The 24,472-nt window shown below is 44.5% G+C and overlaps 2 long non-coding RNA genes across 3 annotated transcripts in view; one reads left to right on the top strand and one right to left on the bottom strand.

Moving 5' to 3' along the window:
• Positions 1-11,163, bottom strand: part of LOC141084795 (uncharacterized) — a 524,917-nt gene extending 513,754 nt beyond the window's left edge. Inside the window, exon 1 of the long non-coding RNA XR_012231120.1 lies at positions 11,070-11,163. This is a non-coding gene — a long non-coding RNA (uncharacterized lncRNA). The remainder of the gene's footprint in view (positions 1-11,069) is intronic.
• Positions 1-24,472, top strand: part of LOC141084788 (uncharacterized) — a 347,720-nt gene that overhangs the window by 51,832 nt on the left and 271,416 nt on the right. The window lies entirely within an intron of this gene.

Raw genomic sequence — 24,472 nt, 5'->3', positions numbered from 1 at the left:
CCCAAAAGAAATTCATGAAACGCTGGTTTTTGTTCATTCTGCGTCCCAAAAATCGGAATAAAAAGCGATCAAAAAATGTCACGTGCCCGAAAATGGTACCAATAAAAACGTCAACTCGTCCCGCAAAAAATAAGACCTCACATGACTCGGTGGGTCAAAATACGGAAAAATTATAGCTTTCAATATGTGGTGATGCAAAAACTATTTTTACAATAAAAAGCGTCTTTTAGCGTGCGACAGCTGCCAAAAATAAAAACCGCCATAAATAGTAAATCAAACCCCCCGTTATCACCCCCTTAGTTAGGGAAAAATAATAAAATTAAAAAAATGTATTTATTTCCATTTTTCCATTTGGGCTAGGGCTAGGGTTAGGGTTAGGGCTTGGGTTAGGGCTGAGATTAGGGTTAGGGGTGTGTTGGGGTCCAGGTTGGAGTTAGAATTGGGGCTTTCCACTGTTTGGGCACATCAGGGGCTCTCCAAATGCAACATTGCGTCTGATCTCAATTCCAGCCAATTCTGAGTTGAAAAAGTCATATGGTGCTCCTTCCCTTCCAAACTCTGCCATGCGCCCAAACAGTGTTTTACCCCCACATGTAGGGTATCAGCCTACTCAGGACAAATTGCAAAACAATTTTTGGGGTCCAATTTCTCCTGTTACCGTTAGGAAAATAAAAAATTGGGGGCAAAAATATCATTTTTTGTGGAAAAAAATGATTTTTTTATTTTCACGTCCGAGCGTTATAAACTTCTGTGAAGCACTTGGGGGTTCAAAGTGCTCACCACACATCTAGATAAGTTCCGTGTGGGGGTCAAGTGTCCAAAATGGGGTCACCTGTTGGGAGTTTCAATAGTTTAGGTACATCAGGGGCTCTCCAAACACACATGACACCCGCAGACCATTCCATCAAAGTCTGCATTCCAAAATGGCACTGCTTCCCTTCCGAGCCCCGACGTGTGTCCATACAGTAGTTTTCTCCCACATATGGGATGTCGGCGTACTCAGGACAAATTGGACAACAACTTTTGGGGTCCAATTTGTCCTGTTACCCTTGGGAAAATGAAAAAATTGGGGACTAATTGATCATGTTTGTGGAAAAAATACGATTTTTTTTATTTTCATGCCCTGGCATTATAAACTTCTGTGAAGCCCTTGGGGGTTCAAAGTGCTCACCACACATCTAGATAAGTTCCTTAGGGGGTCTAGTTTCCAAAATGGTGTCATTTGTGGGGGGTTTCCACTGTTTAGGTACATTAGGGGCTCTCCAAAGGCAACATGACACCCGCAGACCATTCCATCAAAGTCTGCATTCCAAAACGTCACTACTTCCCTTCCGAGCCCCGACGTGTGCCCATACAGTAGTTTTCTCCCACATATGGGGTATCAGCATACTCAGGACAAATTGGACAACAACTTTTGGGGTCCAATTTCTCCTGGTACCCTTGGGAAAATAAAAAAAATGGTGACTAAAAGATCATGTTTGTGGAAAAAATACGAATTTTTTATTTTCACGCCCGGGCGTTATAAACTTCTGTGAAGCACTGGGGGGTTCTGAGTGCTCACCACACATCTAGATAAGTTCCTTAGGGGGTCTAGTTTCCAAAATGGTGTCATTTGTGGAGGGTTTCCACTGTTTTGGTACATCAAGAGTTTTCCAAACGCGACATGGTGTCCGATCTCAATTCCAGCCAAAAACGTCAAATGGCGCTGCTTCCCTTCCGAGCTCTGCCATGCACCCAAATAGTGGTTTACCCCCACATGTGGGGTATCAGCGTACTCAGGACAAATTGCACAATAACTTTTACGGTCCTGTTACCCTTGGAAAAATAAGAATTGAGGGTGAAAAGATCATTTTTGTGGAAAAAATATGATTTTTTAATTGTATGGCTTTATGTTATAAACTTCTGTGAAGCCCATGGGGGTTCAAAGTTCTCACCACACATCTAGATAAGTTCCTTAGGGGGTCTAGTTTCCAAAATGGTGTCATTTGTGGGGGGTTTCCACTGTTTTGGTACATCAGGGGTTTTCCAAACGCGACATGGTGTCCGATCTCAATTCCAGCCAAAAACGTCAAATGGCGCTGCTTCCCTTCCGAGCTCTGCCATGCGCCCAAATAGTGGTTTACCCCCACATGTGGGGTATCAGCCTACTCAGGACAAATTGCACAATAACTTTTAGGGTCCTGTTACCCTTGGGAAAATAAAAATTGGGATGAAAAGATCATTTTTGTGGAAAAAATATGATTTTTTAATTCTACCGCTGTACATTATAAACTTCTGTAAAGCCCTTGTGGGTTCAAAGTTCTCACCACATATCTAGATAAGTTCCTTGGAGGGTCTAGTTTCCAAAATGGGGTCACTTGTAGGGGGTTTCCACTGTTTAGGTACATCAGGGACTCTCCAAACGTGACATGGCGTCCAATCTGAATTCCAGCCAATTTTGCATTGAAAAAGTCAAACGGCGCTCCTTCCATTCTGAGCTCTGCCATGCACCGAAACAGTGGTTCCCCCCCACATATCAGGTATCTGCGTACTCAGGACAAATTGCACAATAACTTTTGCAGTCCAATTTCTCCTGTTACCCTTTGGTAAAATAAAAAAAATTGAACCTGAAGTATTTTTTTTATGAAAAAAAGTTAGATGTTCATTTTTTTTAAATATTCAAAAAAATTTCTGTGACGCACCTAAAGGGTTAATAAACTTCTTGAATGTGGTTTTGAGCACTTTAAGGGGTGCAATTTTTAGAATGGTGTCACTTTTGGGTATTTTCTATCATATAGACCCCTCAAAGTGACTTCAAATGTGATGTGGTCCTAAAAATAAAATGGTGTTGTAAAAATGAGAAATCGCTGGTCAACTTTTAACCCTTATAACTTCCTAACAAAAAAAAATTTTGGTTCCAAAATTGTGCTGATGTAAAGTAAACATGTGGGAAATGTTAGTTATCAAGTTTTTTGTGTGCCGTATCTCTGTGATTTAAGGGCATAAAAATTCAAAGTTGGAAAATTGCGAAATTTTCAAAATTTTCGCCAAATTTCCGTTTTTCTCACAAATAAACGCAAGTTATTTGAATGAAATTTTACCACTAACATGAAGTACAATATGTCACAAGAAAACAATGTCAGAATCACCGGGATCCATGGAAGCGTTCCAGAGTTATGACCTCATAAAGGTACAGTGGTCAGAATTGTAAAAATTGGCCCGGTCATGAACGTGCAAACCACCCTTGGGGGTGAAGGGGTTAAGTCATGAACCATTCTATAAGTGTCAGGGGAACCCTTCGGTCCTTTTTTCTTAATGGGATACAAAGGGGTGTTGCAGGGGGAAGATATTTGCACCAGAACCCCTGCCTTAACATACTCTTCAATATCTCTGCTCGGGGCCATTGATTTGGCTAGGCTCAGGGGTATTGCTTTAATCAAGGAGGAGTGGTTCCTTTTTTCAATTTAATCATGACAGGGGAAATGGGCAGCCGACCCACATCAGTTTTTCCCCTTGCTCAAACAGTGTCTGGCGCCTGTCCCATTTCCTCATCCTCAGGCATTTTGGTGTCAGGTGTTCGTTTCACTGCTTTTGTCATATACACCATTGCCGCAATTTTACACAAATGTTTATCTGAGAGGGGACTTGTGACTGTAATACCCTCAGGAGAGTACTGTATAGTGGCCTGGATCGCACTCAGCACATCTGCTCCCAGTAAATTCATAGGGGTATTGTCACAAACAATAAGTTTTGCAAGCACCTCTTGGCTATCTCGTAATTTTAGTCTTATTTGTTTAGTCATAGGCTTCTGTCACTTGCCCCTCTACCCCCACACATTCCACAATCTCATTAGTAATCATGTCTGGCATTATCAAATCTTTGTGTACCAGAGTCCCGGCTGCCCCAGTGTCAATCAAAAATTCTGCCTCTTTCCCTCCTGGCATTGTTTTGGTGGTCATCAAGGCAGGACCAGGTCCGGAGGGGACAAGAACAGGGCACACATTTGTCACTGGGTTGAAGTTTCCTAGTCTGTATGTGGAGGAGGTGGAAGATTGGTCTGCTTACTCTCCTTTATAGGGTTTTTGCAATGGTTGGCGTAGTGACCATTCTCACCACAATTCCAGCACCTCACTGTTTCTATGTCCCTAGGTCCCTTGCTATGTCTCCACTGTTTTCCTTGTGTTCCTGCATACATGACAGGTCCTCTTATTGTCCTTGTTTGTTCAACTCCTTTAGCCACCTTCATGAGATCTGTTGGATCTACATGTCTCTATTCAGGTCTGGCTGTCTGTACTGCATCTCGTAAGCCTTTGCTCATACCATCAATGAATGTATTTACCAGTATTTTAACATTGAGTGGGTTTATGGGACTGTACCCCATGTCTGCCCATTTCAGCTGTAACAGTCCAAAGTACATCTCTATGCTCTCTCCTTTTTGCTGTGTCACATCAGTCAGGAGTACAGACTGCTCTGATTGTTTCACTATAGCCCATTGTTTTAGTGATTCACAGTATGTCTCCCCAGACCATGCAGATTTATCATCCATGCCCCAAGCCTGATTCTTTGCCACATCTGTATGTGTCTTAATTATATGTCCTAGTGTGTCACCTGCCTTTAAACTCACCAACCTCTCTAGGTCTGCCCAGGTACACTTATATGTCTCCTGTATTTCCTTTATGTGTCTGTAAAATGGGAATGGTTGGTTTTCAGGGTCAGGCAGCTGCTTCAGCAAAGCTAGTTGGTCAGAGGGGCTCCAGGGATAACACACCTGCATCTTTCTTACCCTAGTCACCCTTCTAGGTCCTGATGTGGTTGGTTGTCTGGTGTCAACTTACTCCTCAAGGGTCAATGACCCCACTACCCACACTATTATGTCAGCTTCTTATGTCACTGCATATGATCTTGTTTGGACAGGATTTAGCGCAACTCGCTTAGGTCAGTAGCACAGGTCACACAAGTAGCTATTCAGTCTGGGTTTGTCTGGGTCTGACCACAGTGTTTACAAGTCCATCTGTTTTGTCTGGGACTCTGGTTAAACTTTGTCAATCAAAACATTCATAATACACCTTACTTCCATACTGCTGCACATTCTCAAACATCATTTATTCACTTGCTATTTTCTTCCCTTGTCTGTGCCTTTTTGTACATCCAAATATTCACACTCTGGCATTTTTGCCTTTTTCAATATTGGTTCCACCTGTTTTACTGCTTCCTTTCTTCTCTGTCTTTTACAATCTGCATAGCAGTGGAATCCCATTGGGAGGCCCTGACTGCACACAGAAAAAGTTGCCCATGACTTCAACTTTTTCTCCCGACAGCTCACCTTTATTCTGAAATGCCCTCTCAGTGTGCCTGGACCACCTTGTCTTACAGGCCACACATAGCAAGTCAGAACGAGCCTGCCAAGGTGTAGTGGGAAGGCTCCTTGCCTCTCACCCGTAGACCTACAGGATGTAACGAGAAGGCTCTCTGCCTCTCACCCGTTAGATCAGCTGGCTAGAATAGGAATAGGCCTTTTGCTTTCCAGCCCAGCTCCATGGAACGTGGGAATGCTGCTTCAACTTAGACAGCTCAACTTTATTCTGAAATGCCCTCTCAGTGTGCCTGAACCACCTTGTCTTACAGGCCACACATAGCAAGTCAGAATGAGCCTGCCAAGGTGTAGCCAGAAGGCTCCTTGCCTTTGCCTCTCACCCACAACAAAAAACCTGCTGACTAAAGTAAGAAGGCCCAGATGTGATAGGCCTCTAACCTACTTTATCAGCCGTGCAATTGGCTACCTCGCTCTGCTGATCCTCAATTTGCTCTAAATCAATCACACAACTAGAAGCAGGTTCAAACACATTAATGACCAAGCAATCACTTACAATTTCCTTCTTAATTAGGCACCATATTTTACTTTCAACTTCCAACTTCAACTTACAAAATTTCATTCCACTTCAATTAAGTACTGTTGCTTTAAAATGCACAAATCTCCTAGTGAGCATTACACAAAGGACAGAAACACAGAAAATCTTGAACGCAGCTCCGTGAATCCTCCCATTAGACACTCAGCGGAGATGAGAACGAAGAGGAGAGGAGTACCGCACAGCCCTTTCATTCCCCCCTCCGATCAGAATTTTAGAAATGTGTCCTTCACATAGTAACAGAAGGCAGTAGTTCTTTAGACTTAATCAAAATCAATTTCTAACCCATGCGCGGGGTGTCAGTGTGCTGGTGCACAGGTCCATCCCCTTCTCATGTACTAAATCAGTGGTTGACCCTGGGGGCAGATTTGTATGTTTGCTTTGCACGTTATACGGTATACAATTTATTTTGGTTGCCATGTACATCCCCCCGCCCTATTCAGTCGAACCAGTAAAAAGAATCTTGTCTATTTTGGGTTCCTTTCCCCCTGCGCCGACTCTTCTAATAGGAGATTTTAATACATATTTGCATCCCTATTTGGATAAGTTGCATTCGGGAAACATATCAGAAGATGCAGCCTCAACCTCATTTGCTAGAACGTTAGTGGAGCTGGGTATGGTAGATCTTTGGCGTGTCCGAAACCCCACAGCCAGACAGTTTTCCTGCTACTCTAGCTCCCACCACGCTATGTCACGGATAGACCTGGCCATTGGGAATACACTCATGACCCCATATGTACGAGGGGTGGCCTACCTGCCTAGAAGTGTATCTGATCACTCGCCGCTACATGTCACACTTTCATGGGGACACCCCCTCACCCTATCTAGACCTATCTGGAAGCTTAATCCCTTCTGGATCCAGCTTATAGGGGGATCTTTGCATGATGCCATTCTAGAATATTTTCAACTTAATGAGTACTCTGCATCATCACACATAGTCTGGGATTCCATGAAAGCCTATGTCAGGGGCTTATATATTAGAGAAATATGCACACGGAAAAGCCAAAATAGACGCTACACCCAGAGTCTGATCCAGGAGGTGTCTGTTGCGGAGGCTGCGGTGATACTCAACCCGACAGAGGAAACTAAAAAAGCTTTGGAGAAGGCACAGGGGTCGCTCAGGGAAAGCCTCATGTCGGCGGCAGCAAATAAACGTTATTTCCTCAAACAAAAATATTTTATAGAGGGGGAGGGAGTAGGACATTTATTGGCCACGGTCATTAGAGCACAGGACGGATCTTCATATATCAATAGGCTAAAAACGGACTCGGGTGGTCTTGTGACAGACAGTGCGGACATAGTGAGTGAGATAAGGAGGTATTATATGCGACTATACACATCAGATTGCAGTCTCACGGAGACTGAGATTGAGCAGTACCTGGATGCTCTCTCTCTCCCTGCATTGGCTGATAGCGATAGGGATTCATTGGATCGGGACATCCTGTTGGAGGAGTTGGAGGAGGCGCTTGGTCAGATGCAAAATGAAAAGGCTCCAGGAATGGATGGCCTGCCTGGCGAGTTTTACAAAACCTATGCACCCTTACTGCTACCTAAGCTACTTAAGGTATTTGAAGAGGCTGAAAGGCAGAGGGTCCTCCCGCCATCTATGAGGGAAGCTTTGATAGTTTTAATATTAAAGCCCGGAAAGGATCCAGAGGTTCCGGATTCATATCGCCCGATTTCCTTATTATCAACAGATGTTAAATTATTGGCCAAGGTACTCGCCAATAGGATGTCCCGAGTTATCTCATCTGTTATACAGAAGGATCAGACGGGATTTATCCCAGGCAGAGCCCCATCTATGAACCTTAGGAAACTATACTTGGGGATTCAACATAGTTCTGGGGAGTTGGGGGGAAGAGCAATTTTGTCCTTAGACGCCGCTAAGGCGTTCGATAGTCTGGAGTGGGGTTTTTTGTGGGCGGTACTTCGGAAAATGGGCTTTGGACACAGATTTATAAATTGGGTGAGGCTGTTATATGGCTCGCCGGTGGCGAAGGTTGGGGCTAATGGCAGGGTCTCTGAGTCTTTTCCTCTTGGGAGAGGTACTAGACAGGGGTGTCCGCTCTCGCCCTTGCTATTTGCTACTGCGGTGGAGCCATTGGCAGTTGCAATTCGGAAGTCCAGAGAAATAATGGGATTCAGATGTGGAACTGTGGAGTTGAGGATATCATTGTACGCGGATGATTTACTTCTATATTTAGATAAGGTACATTCCTCGATTTTGCCGGCAATGGAGGTCATTCGAGAATTTGGGCTGAGGCCTGGTCTTCGGATTAATTGGTCCAAATCAGCTTTAATGCCGATAGACCCTCTCCTGGCGGATTTCTCAGATTTGCAGATACCGGTCCCTGTAGTTCGGAGGTTTAAGTATCTGGGTATAATTGTTAGTCCTGCCCCGAAGGATTTTCGGGCTCTGAATCTGGAGCCCCTGTTGCAGAGATTTAGAGCAAAAGTACATACTTGGTGTCGCCTGCCGTTGTCGAATATTGGTAGATCTAACTTAATCAAAATGGTAATGATGCCACAATTATTATATTTGATACATAATTCTCCGGTGTGGATCTGTAGGGACTTTTTTGCAAAAATAAATACATTATTCCGGGAATTAATTTGGAAGAAAAAACAGGCTAGGATTCGCTTGGAGATACTGCAGCGAGGGAAGGAGGAGGGAGGATTGGCGGTGCCAAACCCATTCATATACTTTATGGCCTCCCAGATGCAACATCTTAAGGGTTGGGGTAGAGACGGGGCGTGTGACAATAGTGGTGATATTGTGAGGGAAGGATCGGTATGGAAATATCCAGGGTGCCGGTTGGAGGTGGGAAGACGGCAGATAAATGGGGCACGATACCCCACGTTGGCTATGATTTTCAGGGTGTGGGATAGGGGTAAGTCTCTTTTGAAGATAAATGGGCCTACGGAATTGTGGCCATTGTGGCGAAATCCGGATTTGCAAGAGATCAAAAAGCTGGTGGGGTTCGGAAGATGGGAAGATAAAGGGATTTATCTGGTGTCACAAATTTTGCAAAATAATACTCTTAAGAGTTTTGAACAATTGAGAACAGAATTTCACCTCCCGCACGTCTTCTTTTATCAGTACTTACAGCTAAGACATGCATTGGAAAAACAGAGAAGGACAAATCCGGTGTTAGTGACACATAATCAAACACTACATATGCTGCTTACATCTGAGTCTTCTAGGGGACTTATCTCTGAATTATATAAAAGATTATTGCCTGCCCATCTGGAGACATATCCACTGACTGCTGCTAAGAATAAGTGGGAACGGGACGTTGGCCCCCTGACGGAGGACCAGTGGTCCGATATTCTAGAACAGGTCCCTAAAATGGCGGTTTCTGAGTGCCAGCGGCTTTCGCAAATATATCTCATTCACAGGGTATATAAAACACCCAGCTTATTATTTAAAATGGGACTTAGGCCCAATACACAATGTGTTAGCTGTGGGCAGGATGATGCCCACTTGATGCATGTTATGTGGGAGTGCGGGCACATTGGGGATTTCTGGAGGCAGACCCTGGGACTCATAGCCCAAGTATACCATATCACAATACGACCGTCACCTCGTCTATGTTTGTTGAATTTGTGGGAGGAGGGGGTTGACCCGGACTCTGCAGTGGCCCTGGGAATAGCACGCATCCTGTATCAGGCAAGAAAGATACTTGCATATCATTGGTTGGATCCTATGCCACCAACATTGTCAGAGCTTAAAAATAAACTAAATAATGTCATCAGATTGGAAAGGGGGCTTATTTAAAAAGAAATGCATTAAGAAAGTTTTACAAAATTTGGCAGCCATGGATGGAGTCACCGGGTCTCCCCTCGGGCGCACTGGTACGGGATGCGATGTTGGACCAGTTGCTGTTGTGCTTGCGATGAGGGGATGCTTGGGGGGTGAAAATAAAGTCTAGTGCCCTTTGTGGTGAAGTAGATTTTGAGTGGCGCGGTGGGAGGGGGCTGGGGTGGATTGGACCTGATATGCGGGGGGGCGAAATATGATGCGGAGTGGCGCGGCTGGCGGGGATGGTTTTCCCGCTGAAATGAGGCACTGATGTATAATTTTGATTTTTGTTTATTTGTGGAGCCATGTTGTTTATAGGCTCAATTTTATGCAAATATCTGTGTTTTGAGATTTCTTCTTTTTATTTATTCTTACACAGGAAGAGTTTTACCCTTTAAATAATATCTGCTCTCAATGTAATTTTTACTAGCTATATAAGATGTCATATTCTTTCTGTATTGATTCCTGAATGTTTAATAAAAAAGATCTGATTCAAAAAATCAATTTCTACAAAACTCTCAAAATCACGGGATTTCACTGTAAGAGCAGGTAACTGTATAATGTGAGTAACCGAGCCTTGCCCTTTTCTGGCCAAATGCATCCAGGAAACTTTACAGTGTAAAGCCACATATAACACGAGCTATATCATTACTCAATTCATTCAGTCTCAGATGTAGATTTAAAATATCTGTAACATATCTGTCCGGGCTCTCCCACAAGAACTAGAAAGGTAACAATCTCTTGACACAAAATGATGTGTGATGACTCATTCATACGTGCTCATTCAGGGATTTTTTTTTCCTTTCCCTTTTCAGTGGTCATTTGATTTTACAAAGAGAAGATAACAAAAATCCCTTATCTCAATCACTCTGCCTAATTCAGCTCAAAGTGAGTTGAATAATGTCCTCTGTCACACACAGAGGACCATTACTAATCGGAACCCCTCATCAATCGGGAATTTATGCATATCCCTTAAACTCAATTACTCATCTCTCATCTCATTCAGAGGTTCTCATAGACATACATACAAGGATTCACACAGCCTGCCTATTTTGCATTTTGGAACTTTGGAATTAACACCTTATGAAACTACAGCAGTGTCCACTGACACTCTGAGAACACCAAAGCCAACTTCTTAAACAACAAGAACAGCAAAAATCACAAAAACCCAGGACCACAGCAATATACAAATTTCAGCCTCATATGATTTACTGCCAATCCAGAATCAACACTGCACGGTGTCTATCCCAGGCTCTGTGCTACACAGTACACCAGTACACAACCAGTTAGCATATTAGTATATTGCCAGAACAGACTGACAGATAATACAGATGACAAATATTATCTTATTACTCTATTATTCAACTCTCATACGGACATACTCACTGCTCACTGGTGATGTAGGTTCTTTTGAACCGTGTTGTACAGCCTTACGCAGAGATATGTAGAGATCCAGAGAGAGATTGCATATGCAAAATCAATGTAAGAATAAAATTTGCTCACCTGCTGCAGCTGCTGGGTTTTGCAGTTCCAATCTCCCAGGAAACTCCCACATACGGATTCCGAATAGGCTGGTTTCCACGGTCCCGCGTTCGGGCACCAAAACTGTTGTAGCTGTTTTCGTTCTGACCCTGAGTCAGATATGCCAGATCACCAGTGAGGCCAAATTTGGAGTTTATGCCCTTAATTTACAAGCGCTTGGAGACAAAAGAGACTGCACACGGGCCGTGGGCAAATCACTTTATCTGACGTAATGAAACATAAGGCAATATTTTATACCATTTACAACAATATGTAATTCTATGGAGCTCTTGTGGCCCCCACCGTTTATCCCAGGGTCATACCATGTTTACCATGTACCCAGAACATGTTGTTGCTGACTATTGAGAACATATATGATAACAAGTATAGTCTCCTTGAAGCAGAGCCTAATAGTCTGCTGTGTCATCAGAATAAAAAAAAAACATAGCAATGAAAGGCAAAAGGCAATTGAAGAATTAACCCCTTCCTGACATCCGACGTACTATCCCGTCCACGGTACCCGGGCCCGTATGACCGTGGACGGGATAGTACGTCTACCGCGATCAGCGGCGCCCACGTGGTGAGCGCCGCTGATCGCGGCCTGGTGTCAGCTGATTATCACAGCTGACACCCGGCACTATGTGTCAGGGGCGGTCACGGACCACCCCCGACACGTTGACCCCTTGCACACCGCGATCAAACATGATCGCGGTGTACCGGGAGTTAAAGGGAAGCATCGGGAGGGAGGGGGCTCCCTCCGTGCTTCCCTGAGCCCCCCACGGCAGCGCAATGTGTAGCGCTGCTGCGGGGGGCTCCTATCCTCCAGGCCCCCGGATCCAAGATGGCGACGGGGGCCTTCGGGGACCTGAGGAAGCTGTCAGGCAAAGCGCAGGCAAGAGGAAGTCTTCTTCAATGCCTGTGACAGATTGCTGATCTGTCACAGTGATCTGTGATGTGACAGATCAGCGATCTGTCACAGGACAGTGATGTCCCACCTGGGACTATGTAATAAAGTAAAAAAAAAATTAAAAAAAAATGTAAAAATAAATTAAAAAAAATCGCCAAATAAATTAGAAAAAAAAAAAAATATTCCCTCAATAAATCCATTTTTTGGAAATAATAAAAAAAAAAAAACAATAAAAGTACACATATTAGGTATCGCCGTGTCCGTAATGACCCGCCCTATAAAACTGTCCCATTAGTTAACCCTTTTAGCGAACCCCTTAAAAAATAAAAATAAAAAACGAAGCAAAAAACAATGATTTATTATCATACCGCCAAACAAAAAGTGTAATAACGCGCGATCAAAAAGACTCATATAAATGTCCATGGTACCGCTGAAAACGTCATCTTGTCCTGCAAAAAATGAGCTGCCACACAGCATCATCAGCGAAAAAATAAAAAAGTTATAGCTCACAGAATAAAGCGATGCAAAAATAATTATTTTTTATATAAAATAGTTTTCATTGCATAAAACCGACAAAAACATAAAAAAACGACCTAAATGAGGTATCGCTATAACCGTACTGACCCGAAGAATAAAACCGCTTTATCAATTTTACCGCACGCGGAACGGTGTAAACGCACCCCCCCAAAAGAAATTCATGAAACGCTGGTTTTTCTTCATTCTGCGTCCCAAAAATCGGAATAAAAAGCGATCAAAAAATTTCACGTGCCCGAAAATGGTACCAATAAAAACATCAACTCGTCCCGCAAAAAATAAGACCTCACATGACTCAGTGGGTCAAAAGACGGAAAAATTATAGCTCTCAAAATGTGGTGATGCAAAAACTATTTTACAATAAAAAGCGTCTCTTAGCGTGTGACAGTCGCCAAACATAAAAACCGCCATAAATAGTAAGTCAAACCCCCCGTTATCACCCCCTTAGTTAGGGAAAAATAATAAAACTAAAAAAAAAGTATTTATCTCCATTTTCCCGTTGGGGTAAGGCTGTGTGCACACGCTGCGGATTAGGTGCGGATTCATCCGCGCGGATTTTGTAAAATCCGCAGGTGAAACCGCAGGTCAAAAGACCTGCGGTTTTACCTGCGGATTGCTCTGCGGTTTTGTCCTGCGGTTTTTCATCTCCTCAATAGAGGAGATGGCAAACCGCAGGAGAATCCGCAGAAAGAATTGACATGTCAATTCTTTCTGCGGTTTGAAAACCGCAGATAATCTGCGCGGAAAATTCCGCACCGTCTGCACTGCGGTTTTTGATTCCCATAGGGAATCATGGTACTGTACACCGCAGCAGAAACTGCTGCGGGTCCGCAGCAGCCAAAACCGCTGCGGAACCGCAGCAAAATCCGCAGCGTGTGCACACAGCCTTAAGGTTAGGGCTAGGGTTAGGGCTCAGATTAGGGTTAGGGGTGTGTTGGGGTTAGGGTTGGAGTTATAATTGGGGGTTTCCACTGTTTGGGCACATCAGGGGCTCTCCAAATGCAACATGGCGTCTGATCTCAATTCCAGCCAATTCTGAGTTGAAAAAGTCAAATGGTGCTCCTTCCCTTCCAAGCTCTGCCATGCGCCCAAACAGTGTTTTACCCCCACATGTAGGGTATCAGCCTACTCAGGACAAATTGCAAAACAATTTTTGGGGTCCAATTTCTCCTGTTACCCTTAGGAAAATAAAAAATTGGGGGCAAAAATTTCATTTTTGTGGAAAAAAATGATTTTTTTATTTTCACGTCCGAGTGTTATAAACTTCTGTGAAGCACTTGGGGGTTCAAAGTGCTCACCACACATCCAGATAAGTTCCGTGGGGGGTCTAGTGTCCAAAATGGGGTCACTTGTGGGGAGTTTCAATAGTTTAGGTACATCAGGGGCTCTCCAAACGCACATGACACCCGCAGACCATTCCATCAAAGTCTGCATTCCAAAACGTCACTGCTTCCCTTCCGAGCCCCGACATGTGTCCATACAGTAGTTTTCTCCCACATATGGGGTGTCAGCGTACTCAGGCCAAATTGGACAACAACTTTTGGGGGTCCACTTTCTCCTGTTACCCTTGGGAAAATGAAAAAATTGGGGACTAATTGATCATGTTTCTGGAAAAAATACGATTTTTTTATTTTCATGCCCTGGCATTATAAACTTCAGTGAAGCCCTTGGGGGTTCAAAGTGCTCACCTCACATCTAGATAAGTTCCTTAGTGGGTCTAGTTTTCAAAATGGGGTCATTTGTGGGGGGTTTCCACTGTTTAGGTACATTAGGGGCTCTCCAAAGGCAACATGACACCCGCAGACCATTCCATCAAAGTCTGCATTCCAAAACGTCACTACTTCCCTTCCGAGCCCCGACGTGTGCCCATACAGTAGTTTTCTCCCACATATGGGGTATCAGCATACTCAGGACAAATTGGACAACAACTTTTGGGGTCCAATTTCTCCTGGTACCCTTGGGAAAATAAAAAAATGGTGACTAAAAGATTATGTTTGTGGAAAAAATACGAATTATTTATTTTCACGCCCGGGCATTATAAACTTCTGTGAAGCACTGGGGGGGTCAAAGTGCTCACCACACATCTAGATAAGTTCCTTAGGGGGTCTAGTTTCCAAAATGGTGTCACTTGTGGGGGGTTTCCACTGTTTTGGTACATCAGGAGTTTTCCAAACGCGACATGGTGTCCGATCTCAATTCCAGCCAAAAACGTCAAATGGCGCTGCTTCCCTTCCGTGCTCTGCCATGCGCCCAAATAGTGGTTTACCCCCACATGTGGGGTATCAGCGTACTCAGAACAAATTGCACAATAACTTTTACGGTCCTTTTACCCTTGGAAAAATAAGAATTGAGGGTGAAAAGATCATTTTTGTGGAAAAAATATGATTTTTTAATTGTATGGCTTTATGTTATAAACTTCTGTGAAGCCCATGGGGGTTCAAAGTTCTCACCACACATCTAGATAAGTTCCTTAGGGGGTCTAGTTTCCAAAATGGTGTCATTTGTGGGGGATTTCCACTGTTTTGGTACGTCAGGGGTTTTCCAAACGCGACATGGTGTCCGATCTCAATTCCAGCCAAAAACGTCAAATGGCGCTGCTTCCCTTCCGAGCTCTGCCATGCGCCCAAATAGTGGTTTACCCCCACATGTGGGGTATCAGCGTACTCAGGACAAATTGCACAATAACTTTTAGGGTCCTGTTACCCTTGGGAAAATAAAAATTGGGGTGAAAAGATCATTTTTGTGGAAAAAATATGATTTTTTAATTCTACCGCTGTACGTTATAAACTTCTGTAAAGCCCTTGTGGGTTCAAAGTTCTCACCACATATCTAGATAAGTTCCTTGGGGGGTCTAGTTTCCAAAATGGGGTCACTTGTAGGGGGTTTCCACTGTTTAGGTACATCAGGGACTCTCCAAACGTGACATGGCGTCCGATCTGAATTCCAGCCAATTTTGCATTGAAAAAGTCAAACGGCGCTCCTTCCATTCTGAGCTCTGCCATGCGCCGAAACAGTCGTTCCCCCCCACAAATCAGGTATCAGCGTACTCAGGATAAATTGCACAATAACTTTTGCAGTCCAATTTCTCCTGTTACCCTTGGTAAAATAAAAAAAATTGAACCTGAAGTATTTTTTTTGTGAAAAAAAGTTAGATGTTCATTTCTTTTTAAATATTCAAAAAAATTCCTGTGATGCACCTAATGGGTTAATAAACTTCTTGAATGTGGTTTTGAGCACCTTAAGGGGTTCAGTTTTTAGAATGGTGTGACTTTTGGGTATTTTCTATCATATAGACCCCTCAAAGTGGCTTCAAATGTGATGTGGTCCTAAAAATAAAATGGTGTTGTAAAAATGAGAAATCGCTGGTCAACTTTTAACCCTTATAACTTCCTAACAAAAAAAAATTTTGGCTCCAAAATTGTGCTGATGTAAAGTAAACATGTGGGAAATGTTACTTATCTAGTTTTTTGTGTGCCGTATCTCTGTGATTTAAGGGCATAAAAATTCAAAGTTGGAAAATTGCAAAATTTTCAAAATTTTTGCCAAATTTCCATTTTTTTCACAAATAAACACAAGTTATTTGAATGAAATTTTACCACTAACATGAAGTACAATATGTCACGAGAAAACAATGTCAGAATCACCGGGATCCATGGAAGCGTTCCAGAGTTATGACCTCATAAAGGTACAGTGGTCAGAATTGTAAAAATTGGCCCGGTCATGAACGTGCAAACCACCCTTGGGGGTGAAGGGGTTAAAGGCAGTTAAGGGGATATAAAGGCAAACCATTAACCCTTCTATATCACTAGCTATATGTGAAACAGCCTGCTGTATCCCACCTTGTCATTTAGTGCTGTGATTATATGAACCTTTCTGCAAACCTAAGGCACATTAAAAAAAGTATAATTTTTTCTGTTGCTGAATATGATACAGCCTGCTGAATCCCACGTTGTCATTTTGTGGCAGAGATATGAAGTTGTCTGCAGACCTTAAGCACATTAAAATATGAATTTGTTTCTCTTGATAAATGTGATGCAGCCCGCTATATCCAACCTTTTTATTTAGTGGCGCTGAAATTGTTCTGTGTGCAGAGCTGTTGCACATAAAAATTAATTAATTTAATTTTTTTTACAAACGTGATACAGCAGCCGAGATCTGAATTTGAAATTGTTCTGATGCACTAGATTATGTGCATTTTCGGCATCCAATTTCTCACAGGCATCTTTTATGCCTAGCTTGAGACACACATCTGTTACACCTATCTTCTGGCGAACATCAAACGCTCTATGGTAAATGGTGTTGGGTAAAGGAGTTATTATTGCAGTAGGCTGGAACCTGGATCTCGTTCTTCCCATAGCCGCCCTGCTATTGATCCTGTTATACGTTCCCATTCCCACCGTCATCACGCCCCTTTTCATGATCAGTTCATCTAACGACACGTCTACCATATTTCTCCAGCAAACCTGCAACTTACCAACAGCAACAATAGGAAAGAGGGCATTCTTTTAGATTATACAGGCCTCATCCACCTTAAGAAATATTATTTTATGTTACTAACTGAATACAGAAGGGGAGATCTCAGTTTGAAATTGTTTGTAGCATCTAGTCAATGTTATACAGGCCTCATCGACAGGCCCCCACAAAATTCTTCTGTTACTAATGTCATACAGTAGGGGACATATCACTTTGTAATTGTTTGGAGCATGTAGTCAATGTTGTACAGTCCTCATCGACAGGCCCCCCCTAAATTCTTCTGTTACTAATGTCAAACAGTAAGGGAAATTGCAGTTTGAAATTGTTTGTAGCATCTAGTCAATGTTATACAGGCCTCATTGACAAGCCCCCCAAAAATTCTTCTGTTACTAATGTCATACAGTAGGGGGCATCTCACTTTGAAATTGTTTGGAGCATGTAGTCAATGTTAAACAGACCTCATTGACTGGCCCAAAAAAATTCTTCTGTTACTAATGTATTTGTAGTGTGGGTAGAAATAAATGACTGAGAGTAAACCCTTGCAAACATGGGTAGAACATACAAACTCTTTGCAGATGCTGTTCTTGGAGGAGTTGTAAAACAGGACTACGGCGCGCAAGACTGCTAAAGTTTTGGCATTGACAAATGAGCGTTTCTATGGTTGGAAGGCTATCACTGCGATTCAAACTGTGTGCCTCACTGCTGTGTTGGGGAAAACCACTCTCAAGATTGTCTTCCAGCATGTTTCGATACTGCAGCATGGGCGTGTCCCTTTCCGGGGGGGGGAGTAACAGGCAAAATTTACTTTTGTGTTGTGGATAGAACACACTGGCAACCCAGTAGTCAGCACTATTTGTAATCATAACTATATGGGTAACAATCATGTTGCAGATAGTGCTGCAAGAAGGCGCTCATGGGTTGGTCTCTTTCATGAGGGCCAACTCCACAGTGTGTTGGTGATGGTATAACACTCAAGCTTTCTTGCTCCATTCCCTCCTGACAACCATGGACAACATAAAGGGAATTATTATCGTCTTCATCTCCTAACTGTTGCGCATCTATCACCTCTTCCTTCTTGCCCTTTTCATGGTCCTTCTCCATTAGTTCCTCCCATGGCAATTGTCTATGAGATGACAGACCTGAGTTTATAGATATTGTTAATGCTAAAGGTATCCTCCTCTGGTTTCTCCTCTTCCCCCAGGACCACCACCACCTGCTCACCCACACTATTTAAAGTGTGCTCCAGCATGTAGATGACAGTAATAGGGATGCTGATGACGGCATCATCACCGCTAACCATCATAGTAGCCATTAAGAAAACATACAGAAGGGTGCAGAGGTCCTTCATCTATATCCAGTGCGCAAGTTTGAATTGCACCATGTCCTTACTGCATTGTGCCAGGCTATGAAAAATGTCATCCTGCACCAGGTCTCGGAGCTGCTGCCACAGTCGCTGCAACATGTGCAGAGTTTGTATGTAGTCATATCGCATATCAACCGGTTAACTAGTAGTTTGACAGATCTCTATACCAACTGAAGTGGAATGATGGAAGTCAGCACAACAATGGTTTCTGCAGCAGCGCATCCAGGCTGCGACAGTGGTGGAGGAATTGCTGTACCACCAGGTTGAGGATGCGAACCATACAAGGCACGTGCTTGAGGTTGGCCCAGCTTAGTGCTGCCACCAGGTTTGCACCTTTATCGCACATGGCCTTCCCTGGCTCCAGGTTGAGTGTAGACAGCTATTGCTCAAACTTGGCATGGATAGCTGTCCACAACTGTTGATCTGTTTGATTGCGATCTCCAAGGCTTAATATTGTAAACACTGCCTGATTACAGTGATCCCTGGCTGTGCAGTACAGAGGTGGGGGAGGGATTCTTTCTGCAGTGTTGGAAAGTGTGTTTAATTAAGGCGGAGGTTGCGGGCGCAGGTGGAGGCCCTAGTGGAGGTGGAGGAGGTAGAATCACTGCAGGAACTGTTACATACAGAGGTTTGTTCAGCAAGCCCTGGGGATTCCAAGACTTGGTGTCTAGTGTCACCTTGGTGTCTACTGCTTTAGTTCTACATCTCTGAATGTATATGTAAGGAGAAAAACCAAAGCAGGCATACCTTTTCCGTGACGGATCCGAAACTGTAGGGGCTTTCACCTCTGTTGCACGGGGGAAGGCTTGGGGCCCTGGACCAACTTTTGCACCCAGTGATAGGGGGCACGCTAAGCTGAAAAAGGTCACAGCGCGCAGGAAGGTCAGACTTGGTGTGAACACGCAGCGCACAGGTGGACAGTGTGAGTGCTCCGACCTTGGAGCATCACATCGGAGCAGGTCCAAACCTGAAGGGCCGCATTGCGACTACCAGAGACTGTCGACAGACGCTTGCCTCGTGACCGACGACTCCGCTGCTACCGCTGACATCACAGTCTCCGCTGCCACCGCTGAAACCATTGATGTTGCTAACACCTCTGACAGTGAGTCCTAAGGCCCGTGGGAGGAACGTAGACACGCGCCCTTCCCGGCAGGAAAGCCGGGTGACGCGTTTTGAACTGTGCCCTGATAAGTCCCCACATAGTCACCGCGCAATGATAAACACTGCCCAGGATAGAAACTTTATCCCCTCCGTTCCCTCATCTTCCGGACCCAAGACCATCACCAGGACCTCGGGGAATTATCACGGTCGCCAGGATCCAGGAGGCCATCTTCTTCAGGACTACACCGGACCCCACGTCATTGGCGCCAATGTTTACACCCAGGACTCCAACTGCTGAAGTCGCTGGTTTGTTAAGTTTAACACTTCAGAACTTCTTGCCTTATTTGCTTAAATTTGCTTTTCCTAGCTATAATACCCCCGCTGAAATAAGCCCTTTCCCCCACTTCTCCCTGGGTATCCACTATATTATTAAACCCACTTAACCCTTGCTCTGCCTCCAGTCCGTTACTGCATCCCGTGTTCCTGCTGTATCCTACACTTGGCATAGTTGGCCGAATAAAACATGTAAGACACAGCACTGAATGAAAATAAAAATAGTGAGCCAAGATATATATATATATATATATATATATATATATATATTTTATATAAAAATGAAAAAGGTTAATTAGTTAAAACAGCTCAATGCTGTGTCATGGAGAATGGCCAACCATTCGGATATACTACAACCAAAAAGAAGGGGTTGGGGGCCTGAACATGCAAAAAAAAATTAAAAACAAGAAGTGAATTAAAATACCTTTTTAATAATGGTAAGTAGTATTATACATTTAAAAGTGCTTGCACAAAAAAATAAAACCAATATAATTGTCACGCTCGCGCCTTCGCTGATTGGCGTGAGCCGGGGGGTTGTGGCCCCACTGTGCCACAGACCAGACTACCCTGGAAGGGGCGAGACTAAAGGGGGTTTTACACATAGAGATAACGCTAGCAATATCGCTAAAACGTCACTGGTTTTGTGACGTTATAGCTATATTGCTAGCGATATCGCTATGTATGATACTTACCTCCGACCGGCTCCCCCGCTGTCCATCGCTGATCGCGCGAGATTGGGCGGCTCCATTTCTCGTCGGGCGCTTCCTGCTGGGCTTCCTGCTGTGTGAGACGAGCGACGCTGGACGCGGGCGGGAGGACGTCTGGATCGCTGTGTGTAAAAGGTGAGTATCGTGCGCTGTGTCGCTGCTGCATCACTGTGAGATCTTTCTGTATGAAAGCTCACTAGCGATCATTTAGCGATGCACCAGCGATCCTGACCGGGTCGGATCGCTGGTGCATCGCTAAATGTAAAAGGGCCTTTAGACAGCTGCCTTGGTCTTCTCTGGAGCCTCCAATGGTGAGGTCAGTGTTGTGCGGCAGGCAGCTGCCAGGTGCCACTCCAGGGTGGTGTCTGGCTGTGACTGCTGATCCCACTTGGGGACAGGACACCTGATCAGGTGCCAGTGACAGGCAGGCTGAGACACAGGGCAAGCAGGCATGGCTGAGACAGGGCAAGCAGGCATGGCATGGAGACACAGGGCAGGCTGGCATGGACGCGACACCGAGCAGGCTGGCACGGATGAGACACAGAGCAGGCAGGCACGGACGAGACACAGAGCAGGCAGGCACAGCTTGAGACACAGGGCAGGCAGGCACGGCTTGAGACACAGGGCAGGCAGGCGTGGTGTACGAAGGAACAGGTAGGGACCTGATCACACAGCAGGAGCGGGTACTGGCCGGAAGGAATGGAATATGGAGGAACATGTAGGGTCCTGTTCACACAGGAGGTGCAGGTACGGGTACTGAAAGGAGGGAGTGGAATATGACGGGACAGGTTTGGACCTGTTCACACGGGAGGAGCAGGTATGGATACAGGCAGGAGTGCGGAGTAGGCGGAGTCACAGGAGTGTAGAGCAGGCGGAGCTACATGAGTGCAGAGCAGGCAGAGCCGCAAGGGTGCTGAGCAGGCAGAGCTGCAAGGGTACAGAGCACATACAGGGAGGACACAGGGAAATACACAGCAGGGAAAGAAGTCAAAGACAAGGAGGCAGGGGTAGGACAGAGTTCAGACAAGGTACAGGGACAAAGACTCAAGGACCAGGATATACTGCCTCCTAGAAGGTGGACGGAGGTACTAGGCAAGACAAGATCAGGAGCTATAGCACAGAGACCAGGGTATTCTGCCTCCTGGAGGGCACACAGAGAAGTACTAGGCAAGGTACAGAGATAAGCAATAAGAGCCTTCAAAGAAAGCGAGACACAGGACAGGGCCTTGCTTACTCAGCAGCAAGAAACTAACTGAGGTTAGACATTGCACAGGCAATGTTCCAGTGGATGAGGCAGGCTTAAATAGTAGAGGGCTCTAGGTAATTGGTCAGGGACACATTAGCCAGGTGCACCCTGACTCCATAAGAAGCAGAGAGTTCAGGCGCCGCCCCCTATACACACAGTCAGGAAACATGAACGCAGCATACAGGAGATAAGAGAGACAGAGCATGGAGCTGACAGTGTACAGAAATCACAGCAAGGACTGGAGCAGTGAGCAAGTTGGTGAGTGGGGAATGGGAGGCAATGCAGTGATGCCAGCAGGGTTGTTACAATAATCCAAAATATTATAATAAAATAAGAAAATCACCACCATTATAATCATATATTGCTTTAAATGGTCTATAGAAAAATATTGCCAAACATCACAGCAGTTATATAGGGAATGAAAAGTGCCACAGTGCAAATAAAATAAAAAAATATAAAGTGATGCGTACTAAAGTGCAACAGAGCATATATAACAAAACAATTGCCAAGGGTGCTAGTAATTAACCTGTACTTTAAAATATTAGGCATAAAGTGCATAAATTGCAATCATGTTAAATAAACCACAATAAAGTGAAAGTGCACCAAAAAAATGCCCATAGACATTACATACTGCTGATATTAAGAGGCAAATTAAACCATACACACATAGCAAAAAAACATGTATATCACCTGAAGCGTGATGATTAGCGTGCGTCGTGCAGCAGTATGTAATGTCTATGGGCATTTTTTGGTGCACTTACACTTTATTGTGGTTTATTTAACATGATTGCTATTTATGCACTTTATGCCTAATATTTTAAAATGCAGGTTAATTACTAGCACCCTTGGCATCAGCCGATATTCATTTTTTTGCATATAATTGTTTTGTTATGTATGCTCTGTTGCACTTTAGCATGCATCAATTTATATTTTTTTTATTTTATTTGCACTGTGGCACTTTTCATGCCCTATATAACTGCTGTGATGTTTGGCAATATTTTTCTATAGACCATTTAAAGCAATATTATAATGGTGGTGATTTTCTTATTTTATTATAATATTTTGGATTATATTAATGTTTTATTTTTTTGTGCAAGCACTTTTAAATGTATAGTACTACTTAGCATTATTAATAAAGGTATTTTAATTCACTTCTTGTTTTTAATATTTTTTTGCATGTTAAGGCCCCCCTCCCCTTTTTTTTGGTTGTAGTAGTTGGCAGGATGCAGTCTACCCCTACGGACAAGGCAGACCAAGCATCTGGGGAGGGCCCTAGGTCCTGTATCTCCTTGGGGGCAATGTTAAACAATCTTCCGAAGTTCAATGGGAATAACACCGCTGGACTGAGCGGATTAGAGTGATGATGCGAATGCACCCTATGGTTCCCGCCCTGCAGGCGGAGGTCGCCATGATGGCTTTCGAGGGAGAGGCGAGGGATTCAGTTATGCTGTGACCCCCTCGAGAACGGGATACACTTGACAAAGTATTGCACATACTGGAGGTGACTCATGGAGACCCCACAGATGTAGGGGAATTGTGCATGTGGCTATTTAGCCGGATTCAAAGATAGGGGGAGACGGTGAGGCAGTACATGAATGTATTACAAGAAATCCACATGGGCATAGTCAGGAAAGACGGTGTGGGAGTAGGGCCGACTGATGTAGTGCTTAGAGACCAGTTAGTGACCAGGATGAGAGACGCGCTGTGTTAAAACAAGCCCTGCGAGAGCGCTTGCTAGTGAACTCACGCATTACCTTCGCAGAGGTTGGAGGCGAGGCACGTGAGCAGGAGCAGAGGGTGACAGTTCCGGCGGCAAATGTTCGGAACTGGAAAGGTGTCTGTGAACTTAATCGCCAAACCAGGATGGGTGGAAGACTTGAGGAAGGAGATCCAAGTCATGCGGGAAGATCTGACCAAAACCAAAAGGAAGGTGACCTTGCTAAGTTCATCCGGGGGGAGAACCCTCTCAGAACCACGACGAGGTGGAAGAGTGCCCCATTGGGAAGAGCCCCCTACATGTTATCTCTGCGGAGAGCTGGGGCATGTGGCCTTGGTTTGCCCACAACGAGGACGGCTGCTCCAGCACCACCCATTAAACTAGGAGGCTCCAAGGCTGCGGGATGCCGCCCAGAGCGAGAACAGCCAGAAAGGAGAACCAGCAGCTCCACCAATTTAGTTTCAGTGTGTCCCTTAGTCTGGGCCGAAGTGGATGGTCAGGCCGTCTGCTGCCTGGTAGATATGGGCTCTCAAGTAACTACGATGCTAGAGGCATATTTTAGGAGACATTTCCCTGAAGCAAAAAGGCCTGAGTGGGGGGTCAGTGATCAAGTTGACGGCTGCTAATGAACTGCCCATCCTGGTCGCAAGGGTGGCTTGGATGCATATCAGGGTCTGCGGCAAAGACTTGGGCCACAAGGTGGTGGTGTTAACCGCAGGCAACACCGAGCGTGAACATATGGTCACACTAGGAATGAATGTACTTAGGGAGTTTGGAAGCCATGAAATTAATGAGTCTCCAGACATGTTCCTGAAATAGTGGAGCCCGTGGACTCCCCAGAGAAGAGTTTTTCAACAACTGATCCAGACAGCCCAGGCGCAGG

The sequence above is a fragment of the Dendrobates tinctorius genome, unplaced genomic scaffold (genome assembly GCF_039654945.1).
Source record: "Dendrobates tinctorius isolate UK_male_01 unplaced genomic scaffold, ASM3965494v1 ptg000006l, whole genome shotgun sequence".
Taxonomy (NCBI): Eukaryota; Metazoa; Chordata; class Amphibia; order Anura; family Dendrobatidae; genus Dendrobates; species Dendrobates tinctorius.
This window is presented reverse-complemented; position numbering and strand designations above follow the sequence as displayed.